General features: G+C 39.0%; 1 protein-coding gene and 2 long non-coding RNA genes across 9 annotated transcripts in view; 1 reads left to right on the forward strand and 2 right to left on the reverse strand.

The window, feature by feature from the left end:
• Positions 1-27,544, reverse strand: part of LOC309640733 — a 242,823-nt gene that overhangs the window by 50,657 nt on the left and 164,622 nt on the right. The window lies entirely within an intron of this gene.
• The window catches only part of DENND5B (DENN domain containing 5B), a 228,545-nt gene that overhangs the window by 23,224 nt on the left and 177,777 nt on the right, over positions 1-27,544 (forward strand). The window lies entirely within an intron of this gene.
• Positions 10,678-27,544, reverse strand: part of LOC309640725 — a 104,994-nt gene continuing 88,127 nt past the window's right edge. Inside the window, exon 2 of the long non-coding RNA XR_014252360.1 lies at positions 10,678-18,777. This is a non-coding gene — a long non-coding RNA (uncharacterized lncRNA). The remainder of the gene's footprint in view (positions 18,778-27,544) is intronic.

The following is a 27,544-nucleotide window of genomic DNA, read 5'->3' on the forward strand; positions in this document are numbered from 1 at the left end:
TACTCTTCATTGCAGTGCATGGGCTTCTCATTGCGGTGGCTTCTCTTGTTGTTGTGGAGCACGGGCTCTAGGCGCATGGGCTTCAGTAGTTGTGGCTCGTGGGCTCTAGAGTGCAGGCTCAGTAGTTGTGGCGCACAGGCTTAGTTGCTCCTCGGCATGTGGGATCTTCCCGGACCAGGACTCGAACCCATGTCCCCTGCATTGGCAGGCGTATTCTCAACCACTGTGCCACCAGGGAAGCCCTGCTTTTACTTTTTAATGTCAATCTTCCCCATTAGATTGTCGGCAGGACCTTGTCCCTCTTGTTTAGTATTGTATACCCTTTGACTAAAATAGTTCCTGGCCCATTATAGGGACTCAGATTGTTTGAATAAATGAATGAGATAACTTGAAATGGACAAATATAGAACTTTTCCTTTTGTTACCAACAATAAAAGTTAGTATATTTGGTTTATTTGTGGGTTTTTTAACCTCTAAAATGGACTATAGAGTTTTTTTATTTTAAATAGGAAGCTTGAAATTGCTAAAAAAAAAACAAGAGAGTGGATGAATGATTAATTTTTTAAAAGGTGTATGTCAGCTTTGTGGAAAGCTACTAAAATTTCTTATGTCTATAATATTATTAGCCTAATCCTTCCCTCTTGAAATCAGCTATGATAAATAGATAAATAAAAGTAATAAACTTTTTTTTTTAAACACTAGTTTTATGCAAGCAAGCATGCAGATACCAGCAATGCTTTGATTTTTTTTTTTTTTAAGCAAACAACATGTCTTACTTATTTATGAACTAGTGCCAAGTGATGAGCACATAAATGGTGGGTAGTGTTTATGAAATTTCAGAAAGTGTCTGTACAAACGAGCACTGGTAGCTTCAGTTGTGTCTTTAGAGGAATACCTTAGGAAATTGCATTCATTTCCTTCTTCGTGGGCATCCACATCAGTTTTGGGCCTGGTCAGCCAGGACAGTTCTCTTCTATAAAGTTTAATCCTTTGTATTTTTTTTTTCTTTTATACTCTGTCTTTATCGTACCTTGTATAATGTTCTGTTCTGCCTAAGGCTTGACTTTTTAAGATGGCACCATTTAATAACCTCTTAGCCAGAGATTCCAAAAATTTTCAGTATGAGGCTGTCTTCTACCTTACTTTTCAAACAGAATGCAAGGATATCTGTCTTAGTGTGAGGAGGGTAAGAACTGAGAATTCTGGGAATAAAAATGGAAGTATTTTATGCACTGCTGAGACAGCACTTTGTGAGCCTAGAAGAACATGAAACAGTTGCTTTCCCCTTCATTCCTGCACCTTTCCCAAGAATCCATGATTTTTACTAACTTTATTCTAAATTAAATATTGTGACTATTTTAATTAATGGATTTCTTAAGTTAATGCCTTTTAACTTGTATAAAATGTATACAAGTTATACATATATATGTAATTTACGTAAATAAAATATATATTTCATATATATAAAATATATAATAGTTGTATACATCACTGGTACAGAAAGTTAATTTTGAAATAACGCTTTCTTTAAATGACTTTCAAAGATACGTGCTAGCACTATTAAGTCAGAAGTAGTTCCAGGAAATCACCTTTATGTGATGAAACAATGAAAATAGTTAACATTTACTGGGCCATGAACTGTGGTTGGTTTATAAACATTGTCTTTAATCCTCACAATAACTCGAAGGTATTACTATCATCACTTTACAGGCGAGGAGGCTGAGGTTTGGTGAGTTGTTGCCCAAAGTCACAGAGACAATAAAGGCCAAAGCTGGAATTGCATCCCGGTGACCCTCTTCCACTGTGCCCTGCTGCCCCTCCAAGTCCTCCAGACCAGCTGTCCTCACCTGCTGGGTGGTGACATATTACTGTGCCTGGCAGTTGTGAGTTGGGTCACAAGTAGTTATTAATAATAGTTGAAATACTGAGGTTGTAAATGGTATGTATTTTTAAATAAGTGGGATGAATTCAAGGTCTTCCCTCTAATGATGTCACTCTCATTTACATTCCTATGTGCTTTTATTGAGTGGAAGAGAAAGAGGTGGCATTACATGCACCATACCAGCAATTGTGAATAGCCCCATACATGATGGGAAATCTATCTTGTTAATGCTACTGCCAAGCTAGTGTGAGCTGTGAATAGTTTTCATATGTTCATGTTCTCTTAGGAATACCACTGCAACAGTAGTCTATTTGCTTCCCTTCCCTTTATATTTTTTTAAAAATTTGTTCATAGTCCAAGGACACACATGGGAGTATGCTTTTCAACACTTAACACTGATCTAGATTGTTTCTAGATACTTTTCTCAATTATAAAATATGACAGTGTTTTGCAAAGAGCTTTTAAACTATAGAATACAATAAAAATATGAGGTAGAATTATAATTTTAGAGTTGTAGAATTTTTAAAGTTCAACCCTGCCGTGGACTAATAGTCTGAATCCTTAGATACAGCTTGTAGACCTCTAGGTTTTAAACTGTGAAACCTAGTTTAAAGATATTTTAAATAGTTTGTTTTCTATATCCCAGAGGCCTTGTGATGTAAATCCACCTGTTTTGCATAATTGTCTCCTGCCCTGGCCTAGAGAATCCAGGTTTCTGCTTTGAAGATCGTGTTTTCTTGCCTTCCCTGTCTCCCTCTTTTCTAGTACAACACACTCCCACTCCCACTGTTATTTAACACAGAAAGTTATTCTATAGTTTGAGGAAACATTCATGTAGAAGTGATATCTAAATTAAGTTTCCAGTAGTCAGCATGGCACAAGTTTGCTCATAGACCAGGCTTTTGTATTTTTTTTTCCCCCTAATTCCTTCTTCAAAGATCACCCTTATTTTCATCTTAGTCCTCTTAAAACCACAACCTGCTTTTTTGGTTCTTTTTTCTGTAACAACGTGGAGAAGAGGAAATAGTTTTTTGGCAAAAATTTTCACTGTCATTAACATCTCATAGTGAAGAAATTGAGGTCTCATGAATCCTCCAGTTACCTTCATCCCCAGCACAAACAGGGAGGAGGTTTGTTTGTTTGTTTTTTTGGGCAGCGCTGTGGCTCCTGGGATCTTTGTTCCCTGACCAGAGATCAAACCTGGGCCCCAGCAGTGAAAGCGCTGGGTCCTACCCACTGGATCACCAGGGATTTCCCAGGGAGGAGTTTCTAATTTAATTTGTTTTAAAGAATGCATGAGTGAATGAATGAATTTATGGCTGTGTTGGGTCTTCGTTGCTGCACGTGGGCTTTCTCTAGTTGTGGTGAGCAGGGGCTACTCTTTGTTGTGGTATGCAGGCTTCTCATTGCGGTGGCTTCTCTTGTTGGAGCATGGGCTCTAGGCGCGTGGGCTTCAGTAGTTGTGGCACGTGGGCTCAGCAGTTGTGGTGCACGGGCTTAGTTGCTCCGCGGCATGTGGGATCTTCCCGGACCAGGGATTGAACCCGTGTCCCCTGCGTTGGAAGGTAGATTCTTAACCACTGTGCCACCAGGGAAGTCCAGGGAGGATTTTCTTATTTCCCACAGCTATTCAGGTTACATACTTTCTGTTTCTAGTATCCCTTCAGTTTCCTTCCTTTTCCTTCCCTCATAGTCCTTTGGGAAAACAGGGACAATCTGCTAGATCAACAATATTCTTTCTATATATTAAATTTATATCATTTTGTTTCCTCCCGGGACTAAAATAACAAGGAGAGGTTGTTTCCCCGTAGCCAGATGAAATGTGAATTGTTTTGGGGGAAGTGAGCATCCCGTACTCTCATACAATTCCCTGACATGGAAGTCCTCCCTGTCATAAGAATCAGTACCAGCATATCAACTGGCATTCCATGAGAATGAGACTTTAATAAGAATAGTTTGGGTAGTAGGAATTTAGGACTGCTTATAGGTTTAAAGCTTATGAATGATTCACTTCTAGGACCACAGTGTTTTGTTTTACTTTCCAGGTTAGTTTTCTTCACTTTAAGTTTAACCGTAACTTTTAAGGAAATTTAAGTGGCTGGGGCAACAAGATAACAAATTGTTTAAAAATGTTTCCCCATCTCCTATCTCAAGTGTGTTCTTTTTCTTAATGAACTTTTGTCCAAATTTCAAAATATTCTGGCTCAGCTCCAGGAAAATGAGCTTTTGTACTTGATTCCCTTTGCTTTGTGCCATTGTTCATGAGAACAATGACTGTGATTTCACAGCTTATTAACCCATAAGCATTGGTACCATTGAGGTGTTTATGCCAAAATAGGTTATTTTGTTTAGTTGTTCTCACTCCTGTCTGGCAGTGCTTATTTTTCCATTGGCAGCCCTAGTTACAGTTTTATTTTAAATAAATACATGAAAGCCTTGTGGGCTGCAATGTAGAATCTTGTGTATTCCTCACAGAGAAGGACTGGCAGGCCTCGTTTACTGTGAAGTACTTGTAAACCGTCTTGTCCCTGGGGGAAGGGGCCAGTGGAGAGAGAGTTAAAGTGTGCATGTATACAGGATGGAAGACAGAAACTTAAAACCACGCCTGTTATTCCAAAATCCTCTTTTCCTGATCTCATTGATCTATCTCTTACTCTCTCTTCTACATGGAACACAGATTTTGTGGTTAGAGTGCGAGAAATGGTACAGAGATATCCAGACAAATGCCCTAGATCCTGGAGTGCCCACAGTAATTGTGCTAGAGGAGTCATTACAGGGTCTTCTGTACAAATGTCACACCTGCTAAAAGTTTAACAGAATCATGTTCACTCTTCCCTGGGATGAAATCTTCTCTAACTAGGAGTAAAAATGTAGCTTTTTCTGAATGTGGCCATAAGGCCAAGAAGTAGACATATTTTGTTGAATCATTAGAGGGCAGAAGCCTTGCTGTGAAATGTCTGTTGACATGTATGCATATTTAGTAGTTATTTCTGTGCCCCAGTGAACCCTGTTGAATAGATCAGGTGACAGCTTTTATCTGGAAGTCAGTCTTTGAGGGGCAGCTGAAGCATGGGTGTATGTGTGTGAGAGATCGGCGGTGTTTTCAGTGTAGGGGAAAGAAGTAACTTCTTAAATTCCTTGCTCTTAAAAATAAGGAATTCTTTCAGAAAATTCAGATTTGCTTTGGAACTTAAAGGAAACGGTTGTATTATTTTAGTGAACATGACTGAACAGTCTTTGAATGTCTTCTGAGATAATGAGATACAGCCTCCTCTCAAGTGTGGGAACTATTTTGCACCCTGTTCCCCTGTTCCCTGACCTCTGCCTTTTGACCCTGCTGCTTTGTGTGAGATTATGGGCCTTTGAGCTTTTCACCAGTTGACCCAGGTTTCCTTACACAGAAACATAAAGCTTTAAGCTTCCTTAAAAGGTGTTCTTAGAATTGAGGAGAACATTCAGATTTAATTGTGGGCATGACTTTTGTAAATATTTTTTCTTTAAAAAGTCTGGTTTTTTTCTGTCCAAAGTATCTATATATTTTCTAATAGGAACTCTAAAGTTTTGTGACTGTGTGTATGACTAAATATGTTTTTTGTTTGGAGAAAAGTGTCACAAAGTAAAGGTGTTTATTTAGGGAGAGACTTAAAATTCGAGCTTTCCAGGATAAGGGAACCCAAGAGAAACCCAACTGTTTGCTCCCCATTGTTGTTTCTTTAGGTGTGAGAAGTTAAAAATCTGTATTCATAGGGTGTTATGCAAGAGCAGCAAATCGAATATTTTCAGAGAGCATCAATACTTTAACCTGCTTATCTTACAATAAGCACTTTTTAGACAAAAAGTGAGTAGGAAGAAGATTAGGGACAGACAAAAGGAGATGAATGCATTTAGTTTTGCTACTTGTTTGTAGTTAATGTGAGAGTTTTTGTTTTGTTTTTGGAAAGAGGCTAAAATTAGTGTCACAAATAAAGGTTTGTGGATTGTCTATGTATTTTATTGTTGTTTTGCATACTATCTTCAAGTTTATCCAGAAAACTACGCATTTGCTCTGTTTTGGACATTTTAGTAGGACTTTCTGAGGAATGTGTGTTTTACACACTGTCCGAAGGCTTTATATAATGAAGCTTTTGGACTTTTGTTTACATGGCACTTTCCTGGTACTGAATATCCTACCAGAAGTGAGGATAAGTAAAATAATTGGCTTGAAATAATAAAAGACAATAAGTGTTTTTGAAAAAGTATGTGGCTTTTAAATTATAAAAATAATATATGCTCAATTTAAAAGCTGAAGAATAGAGGATTGTATTAAGGAAACACAAATATCTGTTATCCCAAAGGGGTGGAATTTAAATTAAGAAAAGAAGTTCTGATTTCTGGTCACTAGTTAGAAGCCAGAGTGACCATTTTACTGAGGTGTTGTGGTTAAATGAGCTGAGCAATAATCTGAGAAACACAGTAAGATTTTCTTTTGTCCAAGTCATTGCCATTGATTTAGTAAGACAGTTGTGATGATCTCTGTGAAGAATTGTTGGTTGAAGGAGTGAATGAATAAATAGTATGGAGTTGTCCACCTCAGGTGTTTACTTTGAGAGATAAAATTAAATCCTTAGTACTTAAAACACAAATTTTTTTTTTTTTTTAACAGAAGAACTTTTAAATTTATTTATTTATTTATTTATGGCTGTGTTGGGTCTTCGTTTCTGTGCGAGGGCTTTCTCTAGTTGTGGCAAGCGGGGGCCACTCTTCATTGCGGTGCGCGGGCCTTTCACTATCGTGGCCTCTCTTGTTGCAGAGCACAGGTTCCAGACGCACAGGCTCAGTAATTGTGGCTCACGGGCCCAGTTGCTCCGCGGCATGTGGGATCTTCCCAGACCAGGGCTCGAACTCGTGTCCCCTGCATTGGCAGGCAGACTCTCAACCACTTCGCCACCAGGGAAGCCCCAAAACACAATTTTTTAAAAACCAAAATCCTCTGTAAGATCAGTAATTAAAATGAAATGGAAAAAGAAAGAGTAGCTTTGAATCTCAGGAGTTTAACACTAAAATAATATATTAAAAAAATTTTTCATTATGGAAAAGAAAGAGGAAAGCACTGGTGGACAAATGAGATGCGAAGACAGAGGAAAGAGAAGCTGGTAAGCAAAAGAGGCAGTTCAGTGACAACTGAGATAAACTCTTCATCTCCGTCTTACTGGGAATCCAATTTATTCGTAGTCACATAGCAGAATGGAAATACGTTTAGATGGCATAAGAAACCTCTGATGGAAAATCTGGTTGTCTCCCCTCAGGTTGCTGAGTCTAGAAGCAGCAGCAGACCTGACACTTGTCCCTCACAGCTCCCTTCCTGTCTCCCACGTAGGGGCTGTGTAAACATTTCAGGAGCAGTGCTGGCACTGGCCTCAGAGAATTCAGAGAGCAGGGCCTGCAGTTTCCCTTTTCATGTAGCAGAATAATAAGAACAGGGACAATCTTTTGATTGTCTTGCAATGTTTTGGCTGTTGGTTCTTTTAGATCCTTTCTGTAAATTACTTTCCTCCTAAAAGACACTTAGTCATATGTTTAATGTGTTTAACCAACCAACCAGAGACCTTAAGATACCAAAGAAGGCATGTTTGTCATTGTAATTGGAAAAACTTTACAAGGACAGATGTGCTTCTCTCATTTTCTTTAAACCTGTCAATTTCCTGCCATGAATATGAATTTTGTTAGTAATGACCAGGCATTCTAAAAATTTTGAGTAAATGAGGCAAAATGCTTCCTCCAAAAGAAATTTTTTTAAGGACAGAGAGGTAGGGAGAGAGGACTGTTAGTTCTTATCTGGAGAGTAGTATTTGCATTTTTGTTTCTGTTGAGTTGTTTTTTAGGAGGGCTGAATTGAGGTGAATTTTAGTTGCTCTAAACTCTGAGACTAGCAGTGGTTCTTTAAAAAAATTTTTGAGAATATTAGCACATTGACAAAAGAAGGTAGAGGGGCAAACCATGGGGAAGAGGGGGTTTATTTATGCCCAGATCTCTGTTCCCACTGTTTGTTTGTAGAACTGAATGTATAGCTTACACACTTCAAAGAGGTACATAGACTAGACTCCTTTAAGCATTTCATGGAGTGGAAATGAGTTGTTTCTAGCTTTTAGAAGATTTTTCTATCAGAATGCTTGTGACTGTAGGTCAAACAGGACCTAAGAAATGAAGGAATTTGGCTGGTTCACGTAACAGTTTTTTTGGCTGGAGGTGGTCAGGTATAGTTTAAACAGAGCTCTCGCCCCACTTCACTGCAGTTCTTTATGCTCCGTCCGTCCCCATTTGGCTTCACATTTGCATATCACATCTTCACTAGAGGAGATTTAACTTTTCCTCCTCCACTCCCCATTCTGGGTCTTTGCTATGACCAGTCCACTTTAGGTCACACTTCCCTAAGGCCATCCTTGAACCATTAGCATGGCCAAGGAAAATGGGGTTAAACTGACTGTTTAGAGACCAGTTTGGGATGAAAACTACAGGGCTGCTTCACAATGGAAGAGTGGGGGAGTGGCTGCTGGAAAGCATCCTTGCTGAATGCTAGACTGTGAAGACAGAAAAGAGCCCCTCAAAGGTTTTTAACAAGGGAATGGCATGCTCCTGGATGAGGGGTGTAGAATAGAATTAAACTGGGAAGAGACTAGAAGTGGGGAGCCAATTAGGAGATTGTTCTCCAGAACAGACTAGAGGGGAAAGGCCTGAATTAGGATAGTGGCAGTGGGAACAAAGAAGCAAGGATGGATGTAGGAGATAGGGTAGACATAGGATGAATTGAACTTGGCACCCTTAGTGTATGTGAGGTTAAAGGGGAGGTGAGGTGCACATGACTCGACTTTGGGCCCAGGCAACAAGGATATCAGAATGTCATTCATAGCAGGAACACAGGAGGAAATAAATTTCAGAGGATGTAGGTGAGTTTAGTTTTGAATTTGTGGTAGTGATGGTGCTGGTATGACATTATTTTCCTTTATAGCAGGGTGGACCAAAACCACTTTGTCCACATTTTATTATAATAGTAGTGATTAACTATGTTAAAGGATGTGTGTGTGAGCAGGTAGTGGAGCTAGAACTTGAATTCAAGCCTTCAGACCCAGAATTCCATGATCTTGATATTATGTCACACTTCTATTTATAGACATAACTCATGCATTCTTTTCTCCTCCTTTTCTCTCCCTCCCTCCCTCCTTTTCTTTCTCTTTTAAGGGAGCCAAGAATGTGTGTATGTTAATTTAAAACTGTGTTTTTAAACATGAAGTATAAAAATACTATAATTAAGAAAAATATAGAAACTGCCCAGGACACAAGCTGAGAGACTTATTTTTGAGTTAAGGTAATTTGTTGGGCATTAATTAGTAAGTAATTTACCTTTATCCTGCAATGCTTCAGTTTGTAGTTAAAATGCACAGTTTTTGTGGTAGGCTTTAGTAGAGCATTTAGAATGCATCTGTATTCTTCAGCTGTGAGGCAGTGAACCATATGCTGCATAAACTCTTTGGAGTTTGTACAGCAAACAACTACCCGACCAGTGCTGAATGTCTGCAAGTGCTTGTACTGGGTTCTAGGCATTCCCACCTAGAACGTTCAGGTCCTGTGGTACTGCTATAGAACTATGCATACCAATTGGCTGAAAATGCTTGTATAGTGGGTACTGTAGAGGCTGGTGAGATATAATTGCTCAATAAACATCAGCTACTACCCTCTTTAACATAATTGGGTGGATTAAACCTCAGACACTGGCGAGATTTAAGATGTTGCTGGAATTTTCCTTTAGACATTAAAAGATAATTCCTAGGATTGCATCCTTTTTTTTTTAAATGACAGCTAATCTTATCCATTATTTTTAAATACATAATACATTTACGTAGAATCATTTTCAGAAGATACAAAAAGATTATGTTAAACAATATGTCCCCTTTCTTCAGCTGTCCAATTCCTTTCCCCAGACACAACCATAGTTATCACTTTCTTGTGTATACTTCTAGAGATATACTGTGTTCCGTGACATATTTCTTATTAATTTCAGAGTATAGTTTTACTTTTGAACTTTGATGTATTTATCTTACCCGTGTTATTGCCCTTTTACCTCACTTTATTTAGTAATGTTAATGATAAAGGTATTGCTCAAATTGTATTTTTTATTGCTTATAGCAGGTCAGATACAAACCCTAGTTTGCAGTTGGCAGTTGTGTTCAGAGATGTTAAATGACTTGCCAAAGTTTGCATTGCTTTTGTAGAATTAGAACCAGAGGAAGGTTCTTCTCCAAATTCAGGCCCCCTTCCCTACAGAAGAACTTAACTATTCTCATGGGTAAAAGAGCCCACCCCTTTAATCTATTGGAAAGCAGAGCGCTTATACTTAAAAAGAACGATAATAAACTCATTAAACTTAAATCGCATTCTGAATGAAAGCAAGACCAACTTTGGGCTGTTGTACGCATGAGAATTACCGATTTTGTTGGTTGCCCATCTGTTTTAGGAATAGATTATCTACACATACGGACATACCTTGTTTTATTGAGCTTTGCTTTATTGCTCTTCACTTTATTGCATTTTTACCTTGTGTCCAGCAAGTCTGTTGGTGCCATTTTTACAATAGCATTTGCTCACTTTGTGTCTCTTTGTCCCATTTGGTAATTCTCGAAATATTTCAGACTTTTTCATTATTACTGTAACATTTGTTATGGTGATGTGTGTTAAGTGATCTTTGATGTTACTATTGTAATTGTTTTGGGGCACCACGAACCAAGCCCATATAAGATAGAACTTAATATATGCGTGTATTCTTTTTTTAATTTTTAATAGATCTTTATTGGAGTATAATTCTTCACAATACTGTGTTAGTTTCAGTTGCACAACAAAGCGAATCAGCCATATGCATACACATGTCCCCGTATCCCCTCCCTCTTGAGCCTCCCTCCCATCCTCCCTGTCCCACCCCTCTAGGTCATCGCAAAGCACCAAGATGCTGCTTCCCACCAGCCAACTATTTTACATTCGGTAGTGTATATATGTCCATGCTACTCTCACTTCGCCCCAGCTTCCCCCTCCCACCCCAAGTCCTCAAGTCCATTCTCTATGTCTCCCTCTTTATTCCTGCCCTGCAACTAGGCTCATCAGTACCATTTTTTTTTTTTTTTTAGATTCCATATATATGCGTTAGCATACGGTATTTGATTTTCTCTTTCTGACTTACTTCACTCTGTATGACAGACTCTGGGTCCATCCACCTCACTACAAATAACTCAATTTTGTTTCTTTTTATGGCTGAGTAATATTCCATTGTATATATGTGACACATCTTCTTTATCCAGTCATCTGTTGATGGACATTTAGGTTGGTTCCATGTCCTGGCTATTGTAAATAGTGCTGCAGTGAGCATTGTGGTACACGTCTCTTTTTGAATTATGGTTTTCTCAGGGTATATGCCCAGTAGTGGGATTACTGGGTCATATGGTAGCTCTATTTTTAGTTTTTTAAGGAACCGCCATACTGTTCTCCATGGTGGCTCTATTAATTTACATTCCCACCAACACTGCAGGAGGGTTCCCTTTTCACCACACCGATTCCAGCATTTATTGTTTCTAGATTTTTTGATAATGGCCATTCTGACCGGCATGAGGTGACATCTCATTGTAGTTTTGATTTGCATTTCTCTAATAGTTAGTGATGTTGAGCATCTTTTCATGTGCCTCTTGGCCATCTGTATGTCTTCTTCGGTGAAATGTCTAGTTAGGTCTTCTGCCCATTTTTAAACTGGATTGTTTGTTTTTTTGATATTGAGCTCCATGAGCTGTTTTTATATTTTGGAGATTAATCCTTTGTCTGTTGTTTCATCTGCAAATATTTTCTCCTATTCTGAGGGTTGTCTTTTTTATGGTTTCCTTTGCTGTGCAAAAGCTTTTAAGTTTTATTAAGTCCCATTTGTTTATTTTTGTTTTTATTTCTGTTACTCTAGGAGGTGGGTCAAAAAGGATCTTGCTGTGGTTTATGTCAAAGAGTGTTTTTCCTATGTTTTCCTCTAAGAGTTTTATAGTGTCTGGTCTTAAATTTAAGTCTTTAATCCATTTTGAGTTTATTTTTGTGTATGGTGTTAGGTAGTGTTCTAATTTCATTCCTTTACATGTAGCTGTCCAGTTTTCCCAGCACCACTTATTGAAGAGGCTGTCTTTTCTCCACTGTATGTTCTTGCCTCCTTTGTCATAAATTAGGTGCCCATATGTGCATGGGTTTATCTCTGGGCATTCTATCCTGTACCATTGATCTATATTTCTATTTTTGTGCCAGTACCATACTGTCTTGATTACTGTAGCTTTGTGGTATAGTTTGAAGTCAGGGAGCCTGATTCCTCCAACTCTGTTTTTCTTTCTCAAGACTGCTTTGGCTCTTTGGGGTCTTTTGTGTTTCCATATGAATTGTAAATTTTTTTGTCTTAATTCTGTGAAGAATGCCATTGGTAGTTTGATAGGGATTGCATTGAATCTGTAGATTGCTTTGGGTAGTATAGTCATTTTCACAATATTGATTCTTCCAGTCCAAGAACATTGTATATTTTTCCATCTGTTTATGTCATCTTTGATTTCTTTCATCAGTGTTTTATAGTTTTCTGAGTACAAGTCTTCCGCCTCCTTAGGCAGGTTTATTCCTAGGTATTTTATTCTTTTTGTTGCAGTGGTAAATAGAAGTGTTTCCTTAATTTCTCTTTCTGATTTTTCATTGTTTGTGTATAGGAATGCCAGAGATTTCTGTGTATTAATTTTATATCCTGCAACCTTACCAAATTCATTGATTAGTTCTAGTAGTTTTCTGGTGGGATCTTTAGGATTTTCTGTGTATAGTGTCATGTCATCGGCAAGCAGTAACAGTTTTACTTCTTCTTTTCCAATTTGTAATTTATTTCTTTTTCTTTTCTGATTGCTGTGACTGGGACTTCCTAAACTATGTTGAATAAGAGTGGCGAGGGCTTCCCTGGTGGCGCAGTGGTTGAGAATCTGCCTGCCAATGCAGGAGACACGGGTTCGAGCCCTGGTCTGGGAAGATCCCACATGCTGTGGAGCAAATGGGCCCGTGAGCCACAACTGAGCGTGCGCGTCTGGAGCCTGTGCTCCGCAACAAGAGAGGCCGCGATAGTGAGAGGCCCACGCACCGCGATGAAGAGTGGCCCCCGCTTGCCACAACTAGAGAAATCCCTCGCACAGAAACGAAGATCCAACACAGCCATAAATAAATAAATAAATAAATAAAGCACACCTAGTATAGTGTAATTTAAAAAACAAACAAAAAAAAGAGTGGCGAGAGTGGACATCCTTGTCCTGTTCCTGATCTTAGTGGAAAAGCTTTCAGTTTTTCACCATTTAGTGTGATGCTTGCTGTGGGTTTGTCATATATGGCTTTTATTATGTTGAGATAGGTTCCGTCTGTGCCCATTTTCTGGAGAGTTTTTATCATAAAAGGGTGTTGAATTTTGTCAAAAGCTTTTTCTGCATCTATTGCGATGATCATATGGTTTTTTTCCCTTAATTTGTTAATATGGTGTATCACATTGATTGATTAGCATATATTGAAGAATCCTTGCATCCCTGGGATAAATCCCACTTGATCATGATGTATGATTCTTTTAATGTGCTGTTGGATTCTGTTTGCTAGTGTTTTGTTCAGGATTTTTGCATCTATGTTCATCAGTGATATTGGTCTTTAATTTCCTTTTTTTGTGATATCTGTCTGGTTTTGGTATCAGGGTGATGATGGTGGCTTCGTAGTATGAATTTGGGTGTTTTCCTTCCTCTGCAATTTTTTGGAAGGGTTTGAGAAGGATTGGTGTTAGCTTTTCTCTAAATGTTGGATAGAATTCGCCTGTGAAGCCATCTGGTCCTGGACTTTTGTTTGTTGGAAGATTTTTAATTATGGTTTCAATTTCATTACTTGTGATAGGTCTGTTTATATTTTCTGATTCTTCCTGGTTTAGTCTTGGAAAATTGCACCTTTCCAAGAATTTGTCCATTTCTTCGTGGTTGTCCGTTTCATTGGCATATAGTTGTTTGTAGTAGTCTCTTATAATCCTTTGTATTTCTGCAGTGTCAGTTGTGATTTCTCCTTTTTCATTTCTAATTTTATTGATTTGCATCCTCTCCCTTTTTTTCTTGATGAGTCTGGCTAAGGGTTTATCAGTTTTGTTTATCTTTTCAAAGAACCAGCTTTTTGTTATATTGATCTTTGCTATTGTTTTCTTCGTTTCTGTTTCATTTATTTCTGCTCTGATCTTTATGATTTCTTTCCTTCTACTGACTTTGGGTTTTCTTGTTGTTCTTTTTCTAGTTGTTTTAAGTGTAGTATTAGATAGTTTATTTGAGATTTTTCTTGTTTCTTGAGGTGAGATTGAATTGCTATAAACTTCCCTCTTAGAACTGCTTTTGTTGTGTCCCATAGGTTTTGCATTGTTGTGTTTTCATTATCATTTGTTTCTATGTATTTTTTTATTTCTTCTTTGATTTCTTCAGTGATCTCTTGGTTATTTAGTAGCACAGTGTTTAGCCTGCATGTATTTGTGTTTTTTTACACTTTTTTTCCTATAATTGATTTCCAGTCTCATAGCGTTGTGTTCAGAAAAGATGCTTGTTACGATTTCAGTTTTCCGAGGCTTGATTTGTGACCCAAGATGTGATCTGTCCTGGAGAATGTTCCGTGTGCACTTGAGAAGAAAGTGTATTCTGCCACTTTTGGGTGGAATGTTCTATAAATATCAATTAAATCTATCTGATCTATTGTGTCATTTAGAGGTTGTATTTATTTTCTGTTTGGATGATCTGTACATCAGTGTAAGTGGCGTGTTAAAGTCCTCTACTGTTATTGTGTTAATGTTGACCTCTCCTTTCATGGTTGTTAGTATTTGCCTTATGTATTGTGCTCTTGTGTTGGGTGCGTAATCATTTATAATTGTTATATCTTCTTCTTGGATTGATCCTTTGATCATTATGTAGTGTCCCTCCTTATCTCTTGTAACAGTCTTTATTTTAAAGTCTATTTCATCTGATATGAGTATTGCTACTCCAGCTTTCTTTTTATTTTCATTTGCATGGAATATCTTTTTCCATCTCTTCACTTTCAGTCTGTATGTGTCCCTAGGTCTGAAGTGGGTCTCTTGTAGACAGCATATATATGGGTCTTGTTTTTGTATCCATTCAGCCAGTCTGTGTCTTTTGGTTGGGGCATTTAATCCATTTACATTCAAGGTTATTATCAATATGTATGTTCCTATGACCATTTTCTTAATTGTTTTGGGTTTGTTTTTGTGGGTCTTTTTCTTCAGTTGTGTTTCCCACCTAGAGAAGTTTCTTTAGCATTTGTTGTAAAGCTGGTTTGGTGGTGCTGAGTTCTCTTAGCTTTTGCTTGTCTGAAAAGCTTTTGAGTTCTCCATCGAATCTGAATGAGATCCTTGCTGGGTAGAGTAATATTGGTTGTAGGTTTCACTGTTTCATCACTTTAAGTATATCCTGCCACTCCCTTCTGGGCTGCAGCGTTTCCTCTGAAAAATCAGCTGATAACCTTATGGGGATTCCTTTCTATGTTATTTTTTGTTTTTCCCTTGCTGCTTTTAATAGTTTTTCTTTGAATTTAATTTTTGTTAGTTTGATTAATATGTGTCTTGGTATGTTTTTCCTAGGGTTTATCCTGTATGGGACTCTCTGTGCTTCCTGGACTTGATTGACTATTTCCTTTCCCATGGTAGAGAAGTTTTTGACTGTAATCTCTGAAAATATTTTCTCAGACCCTTTCTTTTTCTCTTCTTCTTCTGAGATCCCTATAATTCGAATGTTGATGCATTTAGTGTTGTCCCAGAGGTCTCTGAGATTGTTGTCTTCAATTCCTTTCATTCTTTTTTCTTTATTCTGCTTTTCAGCAGTTATTTCCACCATTTTGTTTTCCAGCTCACTTATTCATTCTTCTGCCTCAGTTATTCTGTTAATTGATTCCTTCTAGTGTATTTTTCATTTCAGTTATTGTGTTGTTCATCTCTGTTTGTTTGTTCTTTTGTTCTTCTAGATCTTTGTTAAACATTTCTTGTATTTTCTCAATCCGTGCCTCCATTCTATGTCTGAGATTCTGGATCATCTTTACTATCATTACTCTGAATTCTTTTTCAGGTAGATTGCCTATTTCCTCTTCATTTATTTGGTCTTGTATGTTTTTACCTTGTTCCTTCATCTGTGACATATTTTTTTGCTCTCTTTTTTTTTTTTCATGAGTGGAATTTTGTTCCTGCCTTACTGGTTGTTTGGCCTGAGGCTTCCAACACTGGAGTTTGTAGGCTGTTGGGTAGAGCTGGGTTTTGCTGCTGATATGAGGAACTCCCTGAGACCTCACTCTGTTGAATATTCCCTGAGGTTCTCTGTTAGTCCAGTGCTTTGGAGCTCCCACCGCAGGAGCTTTGGCCCAACCCCTGGCTCGTGAACCAAGATCCCGCAAGCTGTGTGGGTCAGAAAAAAAAAAAAAGCACACAATAACAAAGTAAAAAATAAAATTAGACTAGGAAAGTAACAGATATGTTAGAAAGAATATAAAAATATAGATCAACAATTGGAAGGTACATCAGTAACACAATAGTAAAAAAGAGGAGGAGGGAAAAGGAAAGAAACAAAAAAAAAGGTGGGGAAAAGGCCTTGGCTGTGGAGGGTGGGGCCTAAGCAAGGGCGAGGTTTGGGCGGTGGGTGGGGCCTGTGCTTAGGACCCACAGGGCAGGAAAAGGCCCTGGGGGCCGTGGGGGTGGGGCTTAGGCTCAAGGAACAGAAGGGTCCCAGGCGTGCCCCCCACCCCTGGTCTCAGAGGGCAGGGGACCTCACCTGGGAGCCCAGCAGGCTTCCTGGGCTCGAGTGGGCAAGGCACATGCCCTCCTCTCCTCTCCTCTTCCGGTCTGGTAGGGCCCCTCCCGCCTGCCTCTCCTGATCTCCCCGGCCTCAGGGGTGCCCATCCTGTCTGGCCTCCACTTCTCCTCCCCCCTCAGTCCCCCTGCGACCTACCAGTTCACTTTGGGGTTCCTCCCGTCTCCTTGGGCGTCAGAGTTCCCCACCAGCGGCCAGCAGGCGCCCTAGTTGTGGGGAGACACTAACTCCACGTCTTCCCACACCTCCATCTTGACTCCGCCTCCTGTGTGTGTATTCTGATTGCTGCACTGATCTACTGTTCCCCCATCTCCCTCTCTTCGGGCCTCCCTGTTTCCTGAGACACAGCAATATTGAAATTAGGCCAATTAATAACCCTACAGTGGCCTCTGAGTGTTCAAGTGAAAGGAAGAGTCGCATGTCTCTTGCTTTAAGTCAAAAGCTAGAAATGATTAAGCTTAGTTAGTGAGGCATGTCGAAAACCGAGACAGGAAGAAAGCTAGGCCTTTTACAACAGTTAGCCAAGTTGTAAATGTAGAGGATTGAAGATGTGACTGAATTTCTGCAATCTCACGATAAAACTTGAATGGATGAGGAGTTCCTTCTTATGGATGAGCGAAGAAAGTGGTTTCTGGAGATGGAATCTACTCCTGGTGAAGATGCTGTGAAGATTGTTGAAATGACAGCAAAGAGTTAGAATATTACATAAATTGAGTTGATAAAGCAGCAGCAGGGTTTGAGAGAATTGACTCCAATTTTGAAAGTATTCCCACCGCGGGTAAAATGCTATCAAATAGAATTGCATGCTACAGAGAAGTCGTTCATGAAAGGAAGAGTCAATCGATGTGGCAAACTTCATTGTTGTCTTATTTTAAGAAATTGCCACAGGGGATTCCCCGGCAGTCCAGTGGTGAAGACTCTGTGCTTTCATTGCCAAGGGCGTGGGCTCGATACCTGGTTGGTATCGAGATTCCACAAGCCGAATGGTGAGGTCAAAAAAAAAAAAAAAGAAAGAAACTGCCACAGCCACCCCACCCTTCACCATCCACCACCTGATCAGTCAGCAGCCATCAACCTTGAGCCAAGAACCTCCACCAGTAAAAAGATTACAACTCACTGAAGGCTCAGATGATGGGTAAGCATTTTTTTTAGCAATAAGGTTTTTTTTTTTAAAATAAATTTATTTATTTATTTATTTATTTATGTTTGGCTGTGTTGGGTCTTCGTTTCTGTGCAAGGGCTTTCTCTAGTTGCGGCAAGTGGGGGCCACTCTTCATCGCGGTGCGCGGGCCTCTCACTGTCGCGGCCTCTCTTGTTGCGGAGCACAAGCTCCAGACGCGCAGGCTCAGTAGTTGTGGCTCACGGGCCTAGTTGCTCCACGGCATGTGGGATCTTCCCAGACCATGGCTCGAACCCGTGTCCCCTGCAGTGGCAGGCAGATTCTCAACCACTGCGCCACCAGGGAAGCCCAGCAATAAGGTATTTTTAAATTAAGGTACGTACATTTTTTTTTTTTAGGCATAGTGCTATTGCACACTTAATAGACTACGGTATAGTGTATAGTGTAGGTATAACTTTTATATACGCTGTAAAACCAAAAAATTCACGTGACTCACTTTATTGCAGTATTAGCTTCATTGCTGGTGGTCTGCAGCTGAACCCACAGTATCTCTGAGGTATACCTCTAATTGACCAAAGACACCCACATAAGCAAGACATATATATGTCAGTCAAAAGGGCTCAACAGCATAAATGTAAAAGGACTCAATAGATATAACCTTTTCTTTTAATAGATAGGTGAAAATCATCCACAAGTGTAACTGCACATGCTGGATTAACGAAAATTTTACTTTAAAAAAAACCTTTATTGGGACTTCCCTGGTGATCCAGTGGTTAAGAATCTGCTTTCTAATGCAGGGGGCCTGGGTTCGATCCCTGGTCGGGGAACTAAGATCCCACATGCCGCGGGGCAACTGAGCCTGTGCACCGCAACTACTGAGCCTGAGTGCTCTGGAGCCTGCGAACCACAACTACAGAGCCCAGGCGCTCTGGAGCCCAGTGCCACAACTAGTGAGAAGCCTGTGTGCCACAGCGAAGAGCCCATGTGCCGCAGCTAAGACCCGATGCAGCCAAAATAAATAAACAAATAAATAAAATAAATTCAAAAAAATTTTTAAAAAACTTTAGTATCGGGAATTCCCTGGTTGTCCAGTGGCTAGGACTCGGTGCTTTCACTGCCGAGGGCCTGGGTTCAATCCCTGTTTGGGGAACTAAGATCCCATAAGCCACGCCACATGGCCAAAACAAACAAACAAACTTTATTATCTAAAGAAGTACAGAACACATGTTTTGGTTTAATTAACCTTTTTCTTTCGTAAGATACATTTCTATAAATTATGTGACATCACCTGGATTTCATGGAGTCTTGGTATATTAAGTGGAAGTTTTGATGGATTATGGTAGTTAAGTAGGAAATTAGCGACTTCCCTGGTGGCGCAGTGGTTAAGAATCCACCTGACAATGAAGGGGACAGGGGTTCGAGCCCTGGTCCAGGAGGTTCCCACATGCCGCAGAGCAACTAAACCTGTGCACCACAACCACTGAGCCTGTGCTCTAGAGTCTGCGAGCCACAACTACTGAGCCCACGTACCACAACTACTGGAGCCTGCACGCCCAGAGCCCATGCTCACAACAAGAGAAGCCACCGCAATGAGAAGCCCGCGCACCACAACCAAGAGTAGCCCCCGCTCGCCACAACTAGAGGAAGCCTGTGTGCAGCAACGAAGACCCAACACAGCCAAAAGTAAATAAATTCAGTAAATTTGTTAAAAAAAAAGTAGGAAGTTAGCCAGTGTAGAGTATGTTTTGTTTTGTCTGCTTAGAAAAACCCCCCAAAAACAACCAAAAAAACCCTCATTAGTATGGAAAGTTTGAAACATACATGAAAAAGAATAGTATAATGGATCCATATGTGCCCATTAACTAATTATCAGCTTACTGCCATATTATTTTATCTTCACCCTCCTCCCTCCTTACTCCTACCTACCACTACAGAATTATTTTGAAACAAATGCCAGATTTTGTCATTTCAACCATAATCTTTTAGAATGTTTCTCTAAAGATAATAAGTACTCTTTTATGTACACTTTAATGAAATGAGTTTTGGTTTTCTATTTAATCTTCAGGTCCCAGGTACAAACAATTTATGTAATGAATAAACAATATGAAATGTTTCATTAACCAAATGCAGTAATTAAGTCAAGAAGTAAATCTTGTGTGTGCTTTTAACATTTTGAAAGTTAAATTGACATAGATTTTAAAGATGTGACTAATTTTTTTTTGGGCCGTGACACGTGGCATGGGGGATCTTAGTTTCCCAACCAGGGATTGAACCCACGCCCCCTGCAGTGGAAGTGCAGAGTCTTAACCACTGGACCACCAGGGAATTCCCAAGATGTAACTAATTATTAAAAGCATCAATGTTATTCTAGTTTAGAAATTTAGATTTTTTTTTTGCTGGTCTTTTTCTACTTTTCTTATTGAGATATAGTTGATTTACAATATTGTATAACTTTCAGGTGTACAACATAGTGAATCACAATTTTTAAAGATTATGCTTCACTTATAGTTATTATGAAATATTGTCTGTATTCTCTGAGCTGTAAAATAAAAGGCTCTTTCTTTTAACATCTTGTTATAAGTAAGCTGTCAATAGGGCCACTTGCTTGTATTAGTTTACTATTGCTAAGGAACAAATTATCCTAAAATTTAGTGCTGAACAGAAGTGTGTATTATCTTGCATACTTTCTGAGGGTCAGGAATCCAGGAGCAGCTTAGCTGGGTGCTTCTGGCTCAGAGTCTCTCTCTTATAAGGTTGCAGTCAAGCTCTTGGCAGGGAATGCAGTCACCCCAGGGCCCTGCCCAGCTGTGGCTGAAGAATCTGCTTCTACACTCATTTGTGTGGCTGTTAGCAGGGCTCTGTTTCTCACCACTTGGGCCTCTCTGTAGGCTGCCTCTTTGTCCTAATTACGTGGCTGCTGGCTTCCTTCAGAGCAAATGATGAGAGAGACAGACAGACAGACACAGACAAACAGATGGAGAGAGGGGCCCAAGATGGAATCTGTGGTTTTTTTATAACCTTATCTCAGAAGTGGCATACCATCGTTTCTGCCTTATGCTGTTCGACCCACAGTGCAACCCTGTTTCACTGTGAGAGGGAGCTCCTCAGGGCTGTGGATGTCAGGAGGCAGGGGTCATTGAGCCATCTTGCGGGCTGGCTACCACGATGATTTTGGCAATATTAAAGCTTTTAAATCTCTGATTTAGGACTTAAAACCTTCAGCAGTGATTTTAAATAGAGTATGTCAAAGCTGTAGTAGTGGGCAGGATTTGAAGCGATCTGTATTTGAAAGAAATAAAACCGATCTGCTCTTTTAGAGAGGCAGTAGTAGAGTTTGAGTGTAGGCTCTGAAGCAGACTGCTTTGGGCAAGTTACTTAAATTCCCTTTACCTAATGATAATAGTACTCTGACTCCTCGTGGGATTTGCTGATCAAATGCTTAGAACAGTGCCTGGCACATAGTAGGCGCTTACATGTTATTTGTAATTTTAATTTTTATTGTTAAAAGAACTTGAGTGAACTCAGCTGCTTTTGTCTCTGGAATATAGGGTACAGTGTTGGAAGATGAGTCTGGAGAGGTAGGCGGGGACCAGTGTGCTCTGGGAAGGATGAGCCTTCCCCTCTGTCAGCTAAGCAGAGTGATTTGTACTTACGTGTTTGATAACCCTTGGCAATTAGTGTTTATTTTAAACTACTTTGTTTACGAAAGAGTGGTTAGGCTTTTATAGCACTTCCTTTGTCCATTTTTGCTTCAGCAGTAACACCTAGCTAGACTCATGCTTCGGCCTCAGCAGTACAGGGCACACAGGTGTTCTTTTCTTTTCTTTAAAAATTAAAAATAAGAAACAGTCCCACTTTGAAAGAGAAATGATGGTGGTATTACTCTTTAAAAAAGAAAAGAAAAAGGAAAATGAAAAAAAGAAAGAATGAAAAGGGTGGTAGTAGAAGGGAACTGAAAAGTGCTTGATAGATTATGTAAGGAAGCATTTGGCTTTGGTCAGAAATTTAGTTGTTAGCCAGCTGCAAGCGAACCCATCTGGCACCCTTTTTCATTATTGTTCTGAAATATTCATGGGCTCCAACAGTTCCTGCCTTGTTTCCATTAGACTCTCTCATATTCTTAGTTTTGGTAGCCAATCTGGAGTTGCAGTGGGTTGCCCTTGTTTTCTTTCCTTGTTGTTGTGGATGTAATCAATAAAGAATAGACACTCAAGGAAAAGTTTGTGTATACTCAAATTCTCTTGAAAAATAAACTGTGAAACAAATTAAATAATGTCAGATTTGAATAAAGTAACCACTACAGTTCATTATGCTTAAAAGTACATATGATACTCTAAGCATGTCTGAATTATGAATCTCTTTTGATCATTAAAGAGTACCCTTCATTTTCATAAAAGAAATTTTATTTTTGATTTAGAGAGCATATGATTAGTAAACTTAAAAAAATTTGTTTGTAAAAGACATTTGCATGTTTCTTATTTCTTAGAGATCTCTTGAAATCATTTAGAATGTAGATCAAGAGAGAACATAAGGAACCCTTTTATATTTTAAGATTAGCTTTCTTTATTGAATTATAGTTGATTTATAATATTAATTTCAGGTATACAACATAGTGATTCAATATTTTTATAGATTATACTCCATTTAAATAATGGCTGTACTTCCCTGTGCTGTACACTATATCTTTGTTGTTTATCTATTTTATACATAGTAGCTTGTATCTCTTAATCCCATACCCCTAACTTGTCCCTCCCTCTTCCCTCTCCCCACTGGTAACTGCTAGTTAGTTCTCTGTATCTGTCTCTTTCTGTTTTGCTATATATATTTGTTTGTTTTAGTTTTTAGATTTCCACATATGAGATAACATAGATTGTCTTTCTCTGACTTATTTCACTAAACATAATACTCTCTAGGTCCATCTATATTGTTGTTGCAAACGGCAGGATTTCATTCTTTCTTACAGCTGAGTAATATTCCATAGTGTGTGTGTGTGTGTGTGTGTGTGTGTGTGTGTGTGTGTGTGTGTGTGACATCTTCTTTATCCATTCATCTGTTGATGGACACTTAGGTTGCTTCCATATCTTGCCTATTGTAAATAATGCTGCTATGAACATTGGAGTCCATGTATCTTTCTGAATTAGTGTTTTCTTTTTTTTCAACTATATACTCAAGTGGAATTGCTGGATCATATAGTAGTCCTATTTTTAATTTTTTGAGGAACCTCCATACTGTTTTCCACAGTGGCTGCATCAGTTTACATTCCCACCAACAGTGCACAAGGATTCCCTTTTCTCTACATTCTTGTTATTTCTTGTCTTTTTGATGATAGCCTGTCTGACAGGTGTGAGGTGATATTTCATTGTGGTTTTGATTTGCATTTCCCTGATGATTAGTGATGTTAAGCATCTTTCCATGTGCCTTTTGGCTATCAATATGTCTTCTTTGGAAAAATGTCAGTTCAGAGCTTCTGCCCATTTTTTAATTGGGTTCTTCGGGTCTATTTGATATTGGGTAGTATGAGCTGTTTGTATATTTTGGATATTAACCCCTTATCAGTCATACCATTTGCAAATATTTTCTCCCATTCAGTAGGTTGTTTAATTTCTTTTACCTCAGATCATTGATACTAGAATTATTATTTAACATTCCAAAAAAAAGTTCTGAAAATTGGTCTTATAAATTACTCTCTAAGCTCATGAAAATGCTTTTTTCACTCATCTAGTTATTCCTACTTCTTTTTTTTTGTTGCTCTTTTTTGGTTGCTGTTGTTTGTTTGTTTGTTTGATCTCAAACTCCCTTGATGTGGGCTTTAATGGAGGGACATCCTGGCACTTTGGAGGCGATGCTGTTGTCTTGAGAGGGATGCCTTGTGAGAAGCTTAAAGAGCCCCCTTACCCAGTGCTTCTTTTTTTTTAAATTTTTTTGTTGTTGTTTTCAGTTTTATTTTTTCTTTTTACCTTTGGACTCCCTTCATCAATTTCTGTATCTCCACCTCCCACCTCTGGCAACCACCAATCTGTTCTCTGTTTCTATGAACTTGGTTTTATATATATATATATAACTATACATATATATATATGTATAGTTTTTAGATTCCGCATATAAAAGAGATCATACGGTATTTGCCTTTCTCTGTCTGACGTATTTCACTTAGCATAATGCCCTCGAGGTCCATCCATGTTGTCATAAATGGCAGGATTTCATTCTTTTTTTATGGATGAATAATATCCCATTATGTATATATATATCTCACAATTTCTTTATCCATTTATCCATTGATGGACACTTTGGTTGTTTCCATATGTTGGCTATTGTAAACAATGCTGCAATTAATATTGGGGTGCATATATCTTTTCAAGTTAGTGTTTTCATTTTCTTCAGATAAACACCCAGAAGTGGAATTGCTGTATCATATTGTAGTTCTATTTTTACTTTTTTGAGGAGCCTTCATACTCTTTTCCATAGTACCTGTACCAATTTAAATTCCTACCAGCAGTGCACGTGGGTTCTCTTTTATTTTCGGCCCTGCCATGTGGCTTATGGGATTTTAGTTCCCCGACCAGCAATTGAACCCAGACCTTTGGCAGTGAGAGTGTGCAGTCCTTACCACTGGACCACCAGGGAATCCCCGAGGGTTCCCTTTTCTTCACATCCTTGCCAGTACTTGTTATTTATGTTCTTTTTGATGATAACCATTCTGACAGGTGTGAGGTGATGTCTCATTGTGGTTTTGGTTTGTGTTTCCCTGATGATTAATGATGTTGAGCATCTTTTCATGTACCTGCTGGCCATCTGTGTGTCTTTGGGAAAATGTCAATTCAGATCTTCTCCCCATTTTTAAATTGGGTTGTTTGGGTTTTTTTTTTTTTTTTGCCGGTGTAAGAGTTCTTTATATATTTTGGCTATTAACCCCTTACCAGATACATGATTTGCAAGTATATTCTCCCATTCAGTAGCTTGCCTTTTCATTTTTTTGGTGGTTTCTTTTCCTGTGCAGAAGCTTTTTAGTATGATATAGTCCCACTTATTTATTTTTGTTGCTTTTTCTGTTGGTGTAAGATTCAAAAAATCATCGCCAAGACCTATGTCAAGGAGCTTACTGCCTATATTTTCTTTTGGGAGTTTTATGGTTTCAGATCTAACATTCAAGTCTTTAATCCATTTGAGTTAATTTTTGTGTATGGTGTAAGATAGTGGTTGAATTTCATTCTTTTGCATGTGGCTGTCCAGTTTTCTTAACATGATTTGTTGAAGAGACTGTCCTTTCCCCATTGTATGTTCTTGGCTCCTTTGTTGTAAATTAATTGACCATTTATGTGTGGGTTTGTTTCTGCATGATCTACTCTGTTTCATTGATCTATGTGTCTGTTTTTGTGCCAGTCACATACTATTTTAATTACTATAGCTTTGTAATATAGTTTGAAATCAGGGAGTGTGATGCCTCCAGCTTTGTTCTTCTTTCTCAAGATTGCTTTTGCTATTGAGGTATTTTTGTGGTTCCTTACAAATTTTGGGATTATTTGTTCTGTTTCTTTGAAAAATGTCATTGGAGTTTTTATTTGTTTTTTTTTTGTTTTTTTTTAAAATTTATTTATTTATGGCTGTGTTGGGTCTTCGTTTCTGTGCGAGGGCTTTCTCTAGTTGTGGCAAGTGGGGACCACTCTTCATCGCGGTGCGTGAGCCTCTCACTATCGCGGTCTCTCTTGTTGCGGAGCACAGGCTCCAGACGCGCAGGCTCAGTAGTTGTGGCGCACGGGCCTAGTTGCTCCGCAGCATGTGGGATCTTCCCAGACCAGGGCTCGAACCCGTGTCCCCTGCATTGGCAGGCAGATTCTCAACCACTGCGCCACCAGGGAAGCCCATCATTGGAGTTTTGATAGACAGTGTACTGAATTTGTAGATTGCGTTGGGTAGTAATCACATTTTAACAATCTTGATTCTTCCAATCCATGAGCGTGGAATATTTTTCCATTTATTTGTGTCATCCATTTTTTTTTCATTAATGTCTTGAAGTTTTTGATATCCAAGTCTTTCTCTTCCTTGGTTAAATTTATTCCTAAGCATTTATTCTTTTTGATGCAGTTGTAAATGGTATTGTTTTATTTATTTCTTTCTCTGATAGTTTGTTATTAGTATACAGAATTGCAACAGATTTTTGTGTATTGATTTCATATCCTACAACTTTACTGAATTTGTTTATTAGTTCTAACAGAATTTTGATAGCTTCTTCAGGGTTTTCTATACATACCTACTTCTTTTTTTAAGAAGAAACTTCCACTATTTAGGAATGTCTTCAGTGGTCAAATATGACTTTTTTCTGTCTGCTCCCTGTTTTACATGGGAAGAAAACCCTTGTATATATTTTTAAGGAGGTTAGCAGTTTTTATACCAACTGCTGAGATTTTACCTAGTTGAGTGATAGATTAAGATTTTAAAAACAGAGTGGGGTCAGTCTTTTCATTTTTGTAGGTTAACATTGTGACAGCAGTGTTAAAAAAAGTAGGGGCTGTTTGTGTCACAAATTTGTATGATACAGATTTTAATGTTTGTCTGATCTTCGTTTGGTTTCTCTTCTTTTAGCTTTGGCTTCTTTGTCTGCTCTGGTCTTGCAAGATGAAGAAACATAATGGCTTTATTGGGGTCAGTGCTTCTCAGAAACCTGGCTGGCTTTATTGGTCAATAGGACCAATTTGCCACCTTTTAAACAAAGGATTTGAAGGCCTTGCAGGCTGCCCATCTGTCTTAGGAAGCTTTGTGTAGCTGACTTGTAAAAAGAAGTTTTACTTAGAGGCAGAAGGAAACCTTTTCTACATAAATATTTAGAATTTGTGAAAGAAAGTTTCTAGGTAAATACTTAAAGTGGCTTTCAGTTTTGTGCTAAAGTCACCTGATTTTGTTCCCATGTGTTAGGAAGAGATGAGTTGGACAGAACTGGAGGTCTTGTTACTGAAGTAATTAAATTGAAGTTATTGCAGATCGGCCTTTTTAGAGTAGAAAGGACTTAGTTGCTTTTATCTATTATTTTCATTCATTTTATTTCTCTTGTAAAATTGCTGTCATTATGTAAATCATATACAACTATAAGCCATTTATTTCTTTAAAATTAAATTTGTTGGGCTTCCCTGGTGGCGCAGCAGTTAAGAATCCGCCTGTCAGTGCAGGGGACACGGGTTCAAGCCTTGGTCTGGGAAGATCCCACATGCCACGGAGCAGCTAACCTCGTGCGCCACAACTACTGAGCCCATGTGCCACAACTACTGAAGCCCACGCACCTAGAGCCCGTGCTCCACAATAATAGAAGCCACCGCAATGAGAAGCCCGCGCACCTCAATGAAGAGTAGCCTCCGCTCGCTGCAACTAGAGATAGCCCGCATGCAGTATTGAAGACCCAACACAGCCAAAAATAAATAAAAATAAATAAATTTTGGGGCTTCCCTGGTGGTGCAGTGGTTGAGAGTCTGCCTGCCGATGCAGGGGACACGGGTTCGAGCCCTGGTCTGGGAGGATCCCACATGCCGCGGAGCAACTAAGCTCATGAGCCACAACTGCTGAGCCTGTGCGTCTGGAGCCTGTGCTCCGCAGCAAGAGAGGCCGCGATAGTGAGAGGCCCGCGCACCACGATGAGGAGTGGCCCCCGCTTGCTGCAACTAGAGAAAG

Source organism: Balaenoptera physalus (assembly GCF_965194825.1).
Source record: "Balaenoptera physalus genome assembly, chromosome: 13".
Classification (NCBI taxonomy): domain Eukaryota; kingdom Metazoa; phylum Chordata; class Mammalia; order Artiodactyla; family Balaenopteridae; genus Balaenoptera; species Balaenoptera physalus.